Source organism: Lemur catta, chromosome 9, assembly GCF_020740605.2.
Source record: "Lemur catta isolate mLemCat1 chromosome 9, mLemCat1.pri, whole genome shotgun sequence".
Taxonomy (NCBI): Eukaryota; Metazoa; Chordata; class Mammalia; order Primates; family Lemuridae; genus Lemur; species Lemur catta.
In genome coordinates this window covers 4,552,247-4,568,006 of record NC_059136.1, presented here as the reverse complement: position 1 = coordinate 4,568,006, position 15,760 = coordinate 4,552,247, and the positions used below count along the sequence as shown (strand labels likewise).

General features: G+C 36.8%; 1 protein-coding gene across 2 annotated transcripts in view; it reads right to left on the bottom strand.

Moving 5' to 3' along the window:
- The window catches only part of BLM (BLM RecQ like helicase), an 82,770-nt gene extending 67,641 nt beyond the window's left edge, over positions 1-15,129 (bottom strand). For both annotated transcript variants that reach the window (XM_045561654.1, XM_045561655.1), the window contains exon 1: positions 15,048-15,129. The gene's annotated coding sequence lies outside the window, so the exon portion shown is untranslated. The remainder of the gene's footprint in view (positions 1-15,047) is intronic.
- Between the last annotated feature and the right edge of the window lie 631 nt (positions 15,130-15,760).

The following is a 15,760-nucleotide window of genomic DNA, read 5'->3' as shown; positions in this document are numbered from 1 at the left end:
AATAAATAAAAGTATGATTGTAAAATTGTTTTTCTAACCCCACCATCCTTTCTCATTTAGTAGATGGCATTCTAGTGTAAATAACTTTTCTTCTTTACTTGCTTTTGTTGTTTTTATGTGAGGATGTTTAATTTATTCAGTGAGTTGTAAACCATTACCATCCTTTATTCTGATGTTCAAATTGTTTCATGTTTGGCCAGTGGGAGGGAAGTTTCCTCAAGTTGGCTCCTGTGTTCTTATTTATTTTTAAGTATAGTATAATATACATAACATACAATTTGCCACCATGATCATTTTTAAGTCTTCACTTCAGTAGGGTTAAGTATACTGACATCGTTGCACAACTTATCTCCACGATTTTTTCATTTTGCAACACTGAAACTCTATACACCAATTAAGCAACAGTTTCTCATTTCCCCTTCCCTGCAGTCCCCAGCAACCATCATTCTACTTTCTGGTTTGACTTCTCTAGATTCCTCCTGTAAGTGGAATCGTACAGTAGTTGTCTTTTTGTGACTGGCTTATTTCACTTAGCACAATGTCCTCAAGGGTTATGCATATAGTAGCATGTGTCAGAATTTCCTTCCTTTTTAATGCTGACTAATATTCATTGTATGTATATACCACATTTTGTTCATCTTTTCATCCATACAAGGACATTTGGGTTGCTTCCACCTTTTAGCTATTGTGAACAATGCTGTTATGAACATGGGTGTATAAATATCTGAGACTCTGCTTTCAATTCTTTTTCAATTCTAGGCATGTATCCAGAAGTAGAATTGCTGAATCATATGGTAATTTTATTTTTAATTTTTTGAGAAAATACCATACTGTTTTCCACAGTGGCTGCACCATCTTACATTGCTACCAATAGTCCACAAGGCTCCCGATTTCTCCACATCTTCAGCAACATTTGTTATTTTCCAGTTATTCTTTTGTTTTGTTTTATAATAGCCATTCTAAAGGGTGTGAGGTTCTACCTCTTGGTTTTGATTTGCAATTCTATGATTAGTGATAATGAGCATCTTTTCACGTGTTTATTGGTCATTTGTATGTCTTCTTTGGTAAAAATGTCTGTTCAAGTCCTTTCTCCATTTTCTAATCTGGTTATTTGCTTTTTATGTGTTGAGCTGTATTCTCATATATATATTCTTTATATATTCTGGGTATTAACTCCTTATCAGATATGTGATTTGTTGGAAGAGTTTGAGGAGAACTGGGGTTAATTCTTCTTTAAATGTTTGTAAGAAATCACCAGTGAAGCCATCTGGTTCTGAGCTTTTCTTTTTTGGGAGGTTCCTAATTACTGATCCAATCTCCTTACTAGTTACAGGTCTGTTCAGATTTTCTATTTCTTCATGATTCAGTCTTGGTGGTTATGTGTTTCTAGGAACTTATTCATTTTATCTATGTTATCAAATTTGTTGGCATACAATTGCTTCTAATTTTCTCTTATAAATCTTTTTATTTCTATAAAATCAGTTCTATTGTCCCTCTTTCACTTCTGATTTTAGTTATTTGAATCTTCTCTTTTTTTCTTAGTCTATCTAGCTAAAGGTTTGTCAATTTTTTTGATCTTTTCAAAAAACCAACTCTTAGTTTCATTTATTTTCTCTTTTGTTTTTCTATTCTCTATTTTGTTTATCTCTGCTTGAACCACTATTATTTCCTTCCTTCTGCTAGCTTTGGGTTTCTTTGGTTCTTCTTTTTCTAGTTCCTTTAAGTATAAAGTAAGGTTGTTGATTTCGGATCTTTCTTCTTTTCTAATATAAGCATTTATAGCTATACTTTTCCTTCCTAGCACTGCTTTTCCTCTATATCATACGTTGTGTTTTCATTTTCATTTGTCTCAGATATTTTCTAATTTCCCTTGTGATTTCTTCTTTGACTCATTGGTTCCTCTGTCCTTTGACATGTTCCCATTATTTACTGGTCACTTTCCTTTTTTTCTGGCACAAGATGTTCATGGTCTTTGTGTACTTTCACTGCCTCAGCTATAGAATTAAGTATTTCCCCAAAATGCCTTGGTTTCTTTTAATGAGGAAAGGTATTTAAGCTCTTTAAGATCTGGCCATGAGGTATGGTCATTGCTGCTTGTGACTTAGGCCCTTTCAGTGGACCTAGGCCCTTTCAGTGGAAAGATCTAGAAAATATAAACACATCTATCTATTTCTACATCTACATCGATTCATCTATTGATCCACCCATCTATCTTAAAACTCATAGAAAAACTACCATATATTTACTCATTTGCTCAATCCCAAACTACAGGCAGTTGTTTTGGAATTGCTACATTCTTATGACTGTAAAAGACACACCTACTAAGAAGAGTTCAAAATTCGATTGCATTTCTTTCTTTAGATTAAGAGTTATAGTCAAAGTATTGTACTCAACAGTTACTTGATTAGTCCCCACCACCTTACCTTCGGTGTGATTAATCATTTGAAATAGATTTATTAATTTGTGTTTGCATCATTCTTGTGGAATTAATCTGATTTTTTGATATACAAAATATTTATATAGTTCCAAAAATCAAAAGTATCTAAATAGACTCCCCCCCCCCCCAGAGAAGTGTCCTTCCCACACTGTCCCTTGCCATGTACCTCCTGTGGGTTATCAGTTTCATTAATTTCTCATTTATCTTCCTGCATTTTTTTTTGCAAAAATGAGCAGACACAGAGTCTCTTATTTCCCCTTCTTTCTTATGTAAAAGGTAGCATACTGCATATACTCTTTCTACTTATAACATGTATTGGAAATCATTACACACTCACTTATAAAGATTTTCCTCATTCTTCTTTGCAGCTGTACAGTACTCCATTGTGTAGATGTTTAGTCAACAAATTTCCTGTTTGGACACTAAAGTATTCTCTAATATTTTACAATTACAAATAATGTTCCAACAAATAACCTTGTGCATTCATATTTTCCTAGTGTTGAAAATGTATCTTTAGGGAATATTCTTGCAAGTGGGATTGTTTGATCAAAGGTCAAATGCATATGTAGTTTGTTAGATATTGCCAAATTCCCCCTCTCAAAGGGGGTTTTACAAGTTTACATTCCTCACAGCCTCACCAATAGAGCTTCTTGGGAAGCTTTCTAACTATTGCCAATCTGATGGGTGAGAAATGGTATTTCAGTGCAGTTTTTCATTTACATTTCCTATTTTAAGTAAAACTGAACATTTTTTCATATATTTAAGGATAATTTTAAAATCTTTTAAAAAAATTATATCTGTTCATGTATTCTGCCCCTTTTCTATCTAATTTTGGTATGTTTTATCTCAATTTAGATTGAGGATAGCAGGTCTTTAAGATGTATGTTGCAAATATTTTCTCCTAGTTTCTCATCCTTTTAATTTGTTAATGATATCTTTCATTTCTGTAATAAAAAATTTGTTTTCTAATGTAGTCAAAATTTTTCTCTCTTTTATTGACTTTGTCCACATCCAGGTTATAGAAAATTCATCTATGTGTTCTTCTAGTAGTCAGTTTTTAAAAAATTTATATCTCTCATTCATTTGGAGTTTATTACTATGTGTGACATTAGGTATAGATATAATTGTTTTTTTCAAATGGATACCGACTTGTCCCAACATCATTTATTAAGAACAGTGCCCCAGTAATTTGAGACACCACCTTTATCATATGCTAAATTTCCATATGTACTTGGGAGACTATTTCTTGACTTTCTATTCTATTCCACCCGTCTGCACCACAATATTTTCACAACAGAGGCTTTGTAATATGTTTCAGTATCTGGAGGTGTAGCCTTTCTCTGTAGCTCTTCTTTCTCAGTGTTTTCCTAGCTATACTTACATGTTTATTTTTCTACATAAACTTTAGAATCAACTTGTCTAGCACCAGAAAAAAGCCTTGTAGATATATTTAGTGAGATTGCATCAAATTTATAAATTAATTTAGGCAGAAAGGATACTTTTATGATGTTGAATTGTCCTGTCCTAGAACAAAGAATTTCTTTTCATTTGTTCAAAGCTACTTTTTGTCATTCAGAACGTTTTAAAGATTTCTTCATTTGGGTTTTGCATGTTTTTAAATTCCTAAATATTTTCTCTCTTTTTGTTTTTAGTATAAATGGGATTTTTCCTGCCATTATATATTCAAACTGGTTATGTGTGTATATGAAGACTATTGATATTAGCATGTTAATTACATATTGTTATCTTACTAAATTCTTTTTGTTTAATTTCATTATTGATTTTCTGCAGCATTCCAGATACACTAACATATCTACCGTATCATCTCCAAATAAGGACAGAATTACTTTTTATTTTCCAAATCTTGTACCTCTTCATTGATTTCTCTTATCTAATTGCATTGGCTAAGCATCCAATACAATGTTAAATATGAGTGGGGAAAAAAATGAGTGGAGTTGATGGGTATCTTTGCCTTTTTCTTGATCTTAGTGAAAATATCCCTAGTGTTTTTCTATCAAATAAAATGCTGGCTTTAGGACTAAGTTCTCTCTGTGTGTGAGACAGAGAGAGAGAGAGAGACATCATGGTTAGGAAGTATTGATTATAACTTAATTTCTTTACTGTTTTTACTTGAATTGATGTTAAATCTTGCCAAAGGCTTTTTCAACATATATAAAGGCAAATATGTGAGTGTTCTTCTTAGATTTATTAATATGGTGAATGATATTAATGATACTAATATTGAACCATCCTTACATTCCTAGAATAAATATTGGTCTTGAGCTAATATTTTTGTAACATTATGCACTATTCTGTTTGGTAGTATTTTATTTAGAACTTTTGCATGGACATTTACAAATAGTATTCATTCTGTAATTTCCTTTTCTTGTGCTACCTTTATCTAATTTGTATATCAAATATTTGTTATACTTACTCCATAAAAACTGATCTAAAAATAATTATGTGGCATAAAAGAAATGAGATAAAAAAAGAATACATACTCTATTGCTTCACTAATTAAAAACTCTAGAATATGCTAATTAACCTATAGTGACAGAAACCAGATAACTGGTTGACTGGGGGAAAGGCAGCAAGAAGACAAAATTACAAAGGGGCATGAAGAAACTTTCAGGAGTGATGGATATGTTCATTAACTTGATTGTGGTTTTGAAGTGTGTGTATGTCAAACTGAGCAAACTGTATACTTTAAATATGTGCAGTTTATTGTAGGTCAATTATACCAATAAAACTGCTTTTAAAAATAGCATTTAAAAGATAAAAAGTGTTTGAAAAATTTTATTTCACCTTAGCCCTTCAACAATTAGAGAGAGATGACTAAACCAGCAATTACAACACAAGTCATTAAGAAAAAAAGAATTTGGAAGTTTTCCTTCATTTCTATGTTCTGAAACAATATATTTAGTATTGGGATTATTTGGGCTCTAAAAGTATGATAGAATTTCCCTGCAAAACTATTTGGATCTCATGTTTTTTATTTTTCAGTATGACAGTTCTTTCATAACTTTTAAAATGTATTCTATGGAAATTGAGCTATTTAAATCTTTTAATCTCTATTAGGGTCAATTCCTAATTGTATTTTCCTAGATAATTATCCATTTCATTTGAGCTTTCAAAATGTTTACATACAGGTATGCAAATTAATCTGATGTCATAAAAACTATCCTCTGTGTTGTTTACCACTTGTCATTTGTTATTTTGTATACCGTGATTTCTCCCTCTTAAGTTGGTTTGCTTCCTTAAATAATTCAAGACATAGATCTTTTTTTTTTTTTGAGACAGAGTCTCACTCTGTTGCCCAGGCTAGAGTGCCATGGCACCAGCCTAGCTCACAGCAACCTCAAACTCCTGGGCTTAAGCGATCCTTCTGCCTCAGCCTCCCGAGTAGCTGGGACTACAGGCATGCGCCACCATGGCCGGCTAATTTTTTTCTATATATATTTTTAGCTGTCCATATAACTTCTTTCTATTTTTAGTAGAGACAGGGTCTCACTCTTGCTCAGGCTGGTCTCGAACTCCTGACCTTGAGCAATCCCCCCACCTCGGCCTCCCAGAGTAAGACGTAAGATCTTAAATTTTTAATCAGATGTTTTCCTATTCTCTATCTCATTAATTTCTGTTTTTATCTTTATTATTCATTCTTTTGTGCTTTCTTTTGGTTTGTTTTTCTTTTTCTAACTTTCTAAGTTTGGAATTCACATCATTATTTTCCTTCCTTCATTTATAATATGTATTGAAGATTATAAATTTTCCCCTAATCAGTGCTTTATATTTTTTTGTAGAATCTAATAGGTTGCACTTAATTTCATTAATTTTAATAATTTTCAGGAATCTGTTATTTCAGTTTCTATTTTCCTTACATCCAATAGTTGTTTAAAAGAAGGTTGTTAATTTTCCAGATCAAAGGGCCTTTTTGCTTTTTTTAAAAAAAATTTCATTTTTAATTTCTAGCTTTGTTGCATGGTAATCATAATTATTTATAATATTTCTACTTTATGAAATTGTTTTTTATGACCTAATATATGAACTATTTTTATGAATGTAAATTGTTCACTTGGGAAGATACATTATCACTGTACAAATCCTTCAACTTTTCTGTAGGTTTTAAATTTTTCAAAGTAAATAAGATGAGATCTAGAAAATCCTCATATGTTAGGAAATAAATATACTTGTAAATAAACAATGGTCCATCAAATAAGATATCATTGTAAGTATTACAATATCTTTTGAGCTGAACAATAATGAAATCTATACATAAAAACTTGTGATGTGCAACTAAAGAAGTAGTTACAGGGAAACATACAACCGTAATTATTAGAAAAGAAGGGTTAAAACTAATAAGCTGAAAGTATCCATCTATTGAAGTTAGAAAATGAAAAAATAAGCATGATGAAAATACAAAGAAGGAAGTTATAAAGAATAAAAAAATAATAAACATATAATAGGATCAACAAACTAAAAGTTTGTTCTGTGAAAAAGACTCATTAAAAGCAAGAGAAAAGGCACAAATAACCAACTTCGGGATTGAAAGAAGAGACTTAACTACATATGCTACAGACATTAAAAGATAATAGGCTGTTATGAACAACTTCATGCCAATAAATTTTAAAATTTAAATAAAGCAAACTTCTTTAAAAATTAATTCATCAAAACTCACTCAAAAGAAACTGAAAACCTAATAACCTTATAACCATTAAAGAAGTAATATCTGAGGTAAAAAAAAAAAAATCTACCCACAAAGCCAAGAACAGTGGTAGCACCTGTAGTCCCAGATACTTGGGAGGCTAAGGTGGGAGGATCGGTTGATCCCAGGAGCTTGACACAACCTGGGCAACATATCAAGACCTAGTCTCAAAAACAAACAAAAAACCCCATAAAGACATCATCAAGACCAGAAAGTATTACAGGTGAATTCTTCTGAGCATTTATGGCAATAAAATATTCCAATTTTACACAAACTATTCCAAAGTGTAGAAAGAAGCAACTTCCCAACTCACTCTAGCCTAATACAGTGAATCCCACAGCTCAACAGTGAAAAATTCCAGGCTAATTCTTATTCATAAATGTAGATGCAAAAATCCCAAACGAATGTTAGCAAACCAAATCTAGCCATGTATAAAATATACTGTGACCAAGTTGTATTGTCTCAGGAATGCAAGATTGGTCCAACATTAGAAAATCAATTAACATAACTCACTACAATATTAAAGCTGAAAAATCATAATGTCTCAACAGCTGCAGAAAAAGCATATGGTAAAATCAAACATTCATTTACAATGAAATCCATTTATGATGAAAACTCTTATCAAACAAGGAATAGAAGATAACTTCCATAATCTGACAAAGGGCATACACATTTAAAAAAATAAACAAACCTACAATAAGGTGAAATTTAGGTGGCCTTTCCTTTTAGATCAGGAACAATATAAGAATGCCCACTATTACTACTTCTATATGACGTGCACTAAAGTCCACACCAGAGCAGTAAAGCAAGAACAAATAAAAGGTATGGTAACTGAAAAGAAGCAAAATCATTAATATTCACAAATAACATGACTGTGTATGCAGAACATCTAAAAGAATCTTCAGATTAAATTATTAAAATTCTTAAGTGAGTGTGGTAGGTAAAGTAATGCCACCCCATACTCCTATCCTACCCCCATCCAAAGATGTCAGTCTACATCCTAATCCTTAGAAGCTGTGAATATGTTTGGTTACATGACAAAGGTAAATTACTGTTGCAGATAAAATTAAGGCCGTTAACCTTAAAATAGGAAGATTATCCTGGACTATCCAGGTGGGCCCAGTGTAATCACTAGTGTCCTTTTAAGTGGAAGAGAGAATAAGATGACAGAACCAGAGAGATGGCAACTTGAGAAAGACTCAAAGTTGCTGGCTTTGATGATGGAGGATGAACGCCAGGAGCCAAGGAATTTGAGTGAATAGCCTTTACAAGTGGAAAACGGAAGGGAATGGATTCTTCCCTAGAGCTTCCATAAAGGGACTCAGCCCTGCCAACACCTTGATTTTAGCCCAGTGAGACCCATTCAGACTTCTGAACTATAGAATTATAAGACAATAAATCTGTGTTAAGTCACTAAGTTTGTGGTAATTTGGTATAGCAGCACTGAAAATTAATACAGTAAGTTTAAGAAGATGACTGGTTATGAGGTCAAGATACAAAAATTCTATTTTTATATATCACCAATAAACCAAAAATAAAATTTCAGAAAACTTAATTACAATGACATCAAAAATTTAAATACCCAAAAATAAACCTAACAAACTATCTCCATGATATCTATTCAGAAAATTGTAAATCACTAAGAGATTAATTTCCTTAATTGGAGGAAATAAACAAATAATCATTTAAATCATATTCACACTGGAAGACAGTATTGTCAAGATGCCAATTCTACCCAAATTGATCTATAACTTGATGCAATTGCAATCAAAATTCTGCTTTTTTTTTTTCCTGGAAGAACATAATAGCTGAATTCAACAATTTGCTCATGAGACTCATCATATAGCTGTACTCACAGCTAAGATTTGTTACAGCAACACTGTAAGGATACACAGCCAGGTCAGTAAGGGAAAAAGACACATCAGGTGGAATCTGTGTACAGGCTTCCTGTGCTTCCTACCTCCTGAGAGAGCACACTCTCTCTCTCAGTGAAAATGCGGCTGCATGTGTGCATTGTTTCTGCCCAAGGAAGCCTGTCAGAGACTCAGAATTTGAGGCTTTTACTGGGGGCTGGTTACACAGGCACCTTCTGGCTACCAAAATTTCAGACGCCCAGAAGGAAAACAGGGGTTAGTGGTCAATGTGGACAAAACAACCTTATCTGCATAAGAAAGATTTCAAAAGCCAAGTTCCCAGATGCCAGACAGGGGCCAGTCTCCCAAGCAAGCCTTTCTAAATGTAACAGTCTCAGGCTTACTATGTTAATTCATTCCTGTACAAGTTATATTTATGAAATATAACATACAATATTTCACAATAAAAAATAGCTGACCAAAATATGTTAAATCCATTTAAAAAAGCCAAAGTAGAAGATACTTGCTATATGTATGTGTGTGTGTGTATAATATAAAGACAACTCAATAGGAAAGACAGAAAAGTTGAACCAGCACTTTTCAAAAGATGAAACAGCCCATAAACACATCAAGGCACTCAACTTCATTAATAATTGGGCTAACTAAAGTCAGAAGGAAATACTACTATACATATATCAGCCAGATTGGCAAAAAATTAAAAATATAATATCAAGTATTAGCAAGGATATGGAACACAATGCAAAGTCTAATACATTGGTGGGAGTGCAACCACTTTTAAAAACAATTTGGCATTATATAGTAAAGTAAAACATACACACATTCTTTGACCCAACAGGTTGTATTTATTACAGTTAAATAAAAACTTCCTCTGGGGAGGGGAAAGGGGCTAGAGACTGACTAAATCACTAGTGGCCAAACATTTCATCAATCACACCTAGGTAAGGAGGTCCACATAAAAACCCAAAAGAACAGGTCCAGAACACGTGGAGATGCTGGGAGGGTGTTGTGGCTGGAGAGGGCACAGAGCTCCATGTCCCTTCCCACGTACCTTGCCCTATGTATCTCTTCTATCTAGCTGTTCTTGAGTTGTATCCTTTTATTATAAACCAGTAATCTAGTAAGTAAACTTTTCCTTGAGTTCTGTGGTTCCTTCTAGCAAATTATCAAACCCAAGGAGGGGAACCTCCGATTTGTAGCCAAGTTGGACAGGTTTGGGTAACATGGGGGGGATCCACCACTTGTGACTGGAGACTGAAGGTCGGGGGCAGTCCTGTAGGACTGAGCCCTTGACATACCGGATCTGCACTAACTCCAGGCAGTTAGTGTCAGAATTGAATTAAATTGTAGGACACCCAATTGGTATCTGCTAGAGAACTGAATTTGAATTATTGTGGGGGAAAAAAAAATCACACATAATTGGTGACACAAGTATCGTATGGGTATAGAGTAGAAAGGAAATGAGATTTCCTTTACAACAGTGTGTACAGATACGATGGAATACTATTCAGCTTTTAAAAAGAAAGAAATCTTGCAATAACAGACAACACTCAATACATTTATTAAAAATTATTTTAAATAATAAAAACCAAAAAATTTAAAATTATAAAAATCAAAAACCCTGTATCTGCAATATGGATGAATCTCACAAAAATAATGTTGAGCCAAACAATAAAGAATAAAGACACAGTAGAATACATATAGCATCACCTATTTATAGAGTTCAAAACCAGACAAAACTGAACTGAATATTAACTATAGAAGCACAGATGGGGTAAACCAGGAAGACAAAATTATTATCGTAAAAATCAGGAGAATAGTTCTCTCTAGTGTGGGGAGAAGGTATGATGAGGAAGGTATACTTCTGGGGTACTGGTAATGTTCTATTATATTCCTTAATCTCCATGATGGTTATGTGTAATTATAATTTTATAATTAATCTTTACATTTACAATATACAAAATATAATTTTAATGTGCAATTAAACTTTATAATTTCTTTATAACTATCTTTATATATATAAAATGCACTTTTACATTTTAAAAATGTACTTTGTTTCTCACAATAAAGAATTTTTAAAGAAAAATTAGCAACAAATAACATATAAAGGATTAATATTATTAATAAAAACATAAAAAGAACATCCAAGTTCCCATGAACAAACATTCAGGAGTATAAACAAACAGTTCAACAGAATGTACACTACATAAACTTATGGAAAAATTGTCCAACTTGTGACCAGCCTGAGTAAGAATGAGACCCCCATATCTACTAAAAATAGAAAAATTAACTGGGGCTTGTGATGTACACATGTAGTTCCAGCTACTCGGGAGGCTGAGGCAAGAGGATTCCTGGCACCCAGGAGTTTGAGGTTGCAGTGAACTGTGATGATGACACTCTACCTAGGGTGACAGAGCGAAACTCTGTCTCAGTTTTTTTTAAAAAATTGTCCAACTTTTCTAATAATTAATAGCACGGAACACCATTTCATACCTATTAAACTAAGGAGAGAGGAATATTGTAAAAACTTACAAGATAAATGACACCCATGAAGACTGAATAGCTACAAGAAATAATTTAATATTGAATAAAGCAAAACACTAAGTTATGAATATATTATGATTATAGCTACCTATGAAATTTGTATAACTAAATCTGTATTGCTAATTTTGTAGCTAAAATTTGGAAAGGACTCATGAAAAATAAAAATAGCTGAAGTAACTGAAAGACAGGATCATGACTGCAATATTTTCTTGACATTGAGAATATGTTTCAATAAGATACAGGAATTTTTTTTGTTTCAAGAGCCAAGGTCCCACTATGTTGCCTGAGCTCAAGTGATCCTCCTGTCTCAGCCTCCCAAGTAGCTGGGACTACAGGTGCTCAGCAATGTAGGAATTTTTTTTTTGAGGCGGAGTCTCGCTCTGTCACCTGGGCCAGAGTACCTTGGTGTCAGCCTAGCTCACAGCAACCTCAAATGCTTGGCCTCAGGCCATTCTCCTGCTTCAGCCTTCTGAGTAGCTGGGATTAGAGGAGGGCACCACTATGCCCAGCTAGTTTTTCTATTTTTAGTAGAGATGGGTCTTGCTCTTGCTCAGGCTGGTCTCAAACTCCTGACCTCAAGCAATTCTCCTGCCTCGGCCTCCCAGAGTGCTAGGATTACAGGTGTGAGCCACCACGCCCGGCCCAATGTAGGATTTTTTTTTTTTTTTTTTTTTGAGACAGAGTCTCACTTTGTTGCCCGGGCTAGAGTGAGTGCCATGGCATCAGCCTAGCTCACAGCAACCTCAAACTCCTGGGCTTGAGCAATCCTCCTGCCTCAGCCTCCTGAGTAGCTGGGACTACAGGCATGCGCCACCACGCCCGGCTAATTTTTTCTATATATATTTTTAGTTGTCCAGATAATTTTTATTTCTATTTTTAGTAGAGACAGGGTCTCACTCAGGCTGGTCTCGAACTCCTGACCTCGAGCGATCCACCCACCTCGGCCTCCCAGAGGGCTAGGATTACAGGCGTGAGCCACCGCGCCCCGCCCCAATGTAGGAATTTTTAAACAAAGTAAACTCAATAGTTTCTTGCCATTTTAGAGAACAAAGTCCATGTCATAACTCCAGAACTTCTGCTCTGACTTCAACTTGTATTTTTCATTCAGCTAATATTTACCCAGTGATTATTCTGTGCCAGGCATTATGGTAGGCAAAGAAGTGCAGAGATGAGCAAGGCATAATTACCATCTTCAAGAAGCTTCTAGACTAGTGGGAAATGGACATGTCAACAAACAATTACAATGCAATAAGTCTGACAATAAAGTCTTTTCTTAAGAGCCTATAGCTTTCCATATGAAGAGAAAAAAGGAAAATCATAGAGCTTTTCAAAGAACACTGAATTGGATCCTGAAGAACAAGTGGATCCTTTCAGATGGGACTGAGGCTGTAAAGAAGAGTGGTATATGCACTATTTGTACAAAGGCTGAGGTAGAATAGTATGTGGTTAGAGAAACAGACTGCTCAAAAGTCTCAGGTATCATGCTAAGGAGTTTAGATTTTATCCTACAGGTAATGGAGACCCTTGGGAGCTTTCAGCACTAAATTCCCAGGATTGTTTTGCAATTACCTTGTACCTCTTTGTTCTATCTTTTCTTCCTTTAAAAGAAATACATATAAACATAAATTATATATATATATCTTTTAATTTAAAATATTTCAAACATATAGAAAGGTACAGAAAACAGAATGATATCCGTGTACTCACCATCCAAGTTCAAGAAGTTGAATTTGTTCCTATTTTGCTCTCTCTTTCAAATGCATAAAACATTTTAGATTTATTTATATGAGACAGGGTCTTGCTCTGTTATCTGGACTAGAGTACAGTGATGTCACCATAGCTCACTGCAACCTCAAACTCCTGGGCTTGAGCGATCCTCCTGCCTCAGCCTCCCAAGTATCTGGGACTACAGATACGTAACACCACACCTGGCTAATTTTTCTATTTTTGTAGAGCCAGCTATGTTGCCCAGGCTGGTCTTGAACTCCTGGCATCAAGTGATCCGCCCACCTAGACTTTCCAAAGTGCTAGGATTACAGCTATGAGCCACCACACCTGGCCACATTTCAGATATATTTAAAATGCCACTCATCTCCCTTATCTCTTTCCCTTCTCTCCCCTCTCATAGGTAATACCAACTATCCTAAAGTGGAAGTTTAGAATTTCCCTGAATATTATTCTTTTACTACAAAAACTGGTCTTTGTCTAATTTTTTAAATCTTGGTTTCCTCGTCAGTAGAATAAAGGCAATAGCAACCTCTCCAGGTTATTGCTAGGATTGTAAATTATATGTATAAGGTGCCTATCATGGTAACTGGATTGAAAGTGACATAAGACCCCGAAATTTCATTTCTTCCTAATAAACTATAAGCTACTTTCTGACAGTATAGCAGCCCAGCTAACAACATGTTGATGCAATTTAAATCTATTTACTATTCCCCAAACAGAATACTTCTGCTTCCCCCCATTCTCCACCTTCTAATCTCTCACCCAGTCTCTCCCATTCCTGCCCCTTAATCTTGACAGTGTCACACACAGGCTATTTATTTACATTGGTGGCACCGGGAGCTGTCAGGTGCCTGATCCCCCTCACACCATTAAGTGTCTAAAGTTCTGTGTGACCTAAGGGCACATGAGGGGTACCGGAGAAAGCCTGATGTGGGGGATGCTTTGGAGTCAGGAAGCTCTTAGTTCAAATCCTATCTCTAATACTTAGTCACTAGATGCCCTTCCTACCTCTTTGTGCTTCACATTCTCCATGTCTAAAATGGGAACAATTTTACTCACTTCTCAGGGTAACGACAACAGAACCTTTACAACGTTCCAGGTAATCTTCGAAGCATTTATTGCATATATCAAACCGTTTAATCCTAACAAAAACTCCAGGAAATAGATCATTTCTCCCATAAGAACAGACGAAAACCAAAACACTTAGTGTTTAACGTGTGGATAATCACAGAGCTAATACTGGAAACAGCCAGGATTCGGACCCAGGCAATGAGGCCGTCTGTGTTCTCGACCATTTCGCCCTGCTGGAACGCTGGGAAGCTGTAATCGTAGGACAACGGGCGCGGGTCCCACGCCACGCGGCGCACACAGTAGCCGCCTCAGCGTTAGGGACGGCCGCTGGGGACGCACGAAGTGTCTCGGTCTCCCCTCGGGAAGCAAGTGGAGGTAGCGCCAGCGGTCTGGGCTGTTGATCGCCCAGTGGCTACTCTGTGCCAGGCATCATGTCAGGCACCGGACTACGTGGGCAAGAGCATAAGGGGTCCGCGGGCCCGCTCTGCCACTGGCGCCCCAGGCGACCCCGCCCCCGGGGCTCTGTTCCCCGGGTGGGGACGGATTTGTGTCCCTGCTCTCCTCCCAGGCTGCTCGCCAGACCGGAGGACTCAGCGGGCCGAGGCGGACCGGAGCGGGCAACAGAGGAACTGGCGAGGCTTCCGGCTCCCAGCCAGGGCGGATCGACCGGTAGTTCCACGCGCGCTGCACTCACCTCTCACGCACTCCCGACGGGCCCAACCTGCATCCAAAGTCCCCGCGCCACAGCCGCGACTCCCGCGCCCAGCGCCAGTTCCCTTCGCGCCGGAATCCGGAAGATTCCGATTGGCTGCGTCCTGAGGAAGCCGGCCAATAGCATCGGCCCCTGACGTCCGTCCTCGCCGGCGGGTGCTGGGGCGGGGTCGCCGTACGGCGCGGGGCGGGGCGCGTACTCCCCGAGCCCAGAGTCCGGAACGGAGGGTCAGGTGACCACGGTAAAACCTCGGGCTTCCGGCGCTCGTTGGTTCTTTGTTTTGGGTGTGTTTGTTCGTGTAGGTGAAGGCTTTACATTAATAGGCAGCTGGAATCCGGACTGCGGCGGGATTGAAAAACCCGGGAGTTTGCGAGGAGCTGAGATTTGCCAGTTTTCACAGGCCAGGCCAGGCCTCTGCGCCTGTCTCCTGGCTCGGACCGCCTGTCTCCGTGAGGCTTTGCCGGTCTCCTTTCCGCCTTTAATAACGGCAGCCTCTGTCCCACCCGCACTGCTGTACACGAGCCACTGCAGATTGTCATGGACGGGGGCAAGGAAACAATGCAGTGCCTGGGTGAGAACCATACGTCGGGTCCAGCCGATGTTTGCCACTCAGGAATGTGGGCCTTGCGATGCCAGATCTTTCTTCTCATTCTGTCTTTATTCTTCTCCCTCCCTTTCTTCCTTCTTTCCTCTCT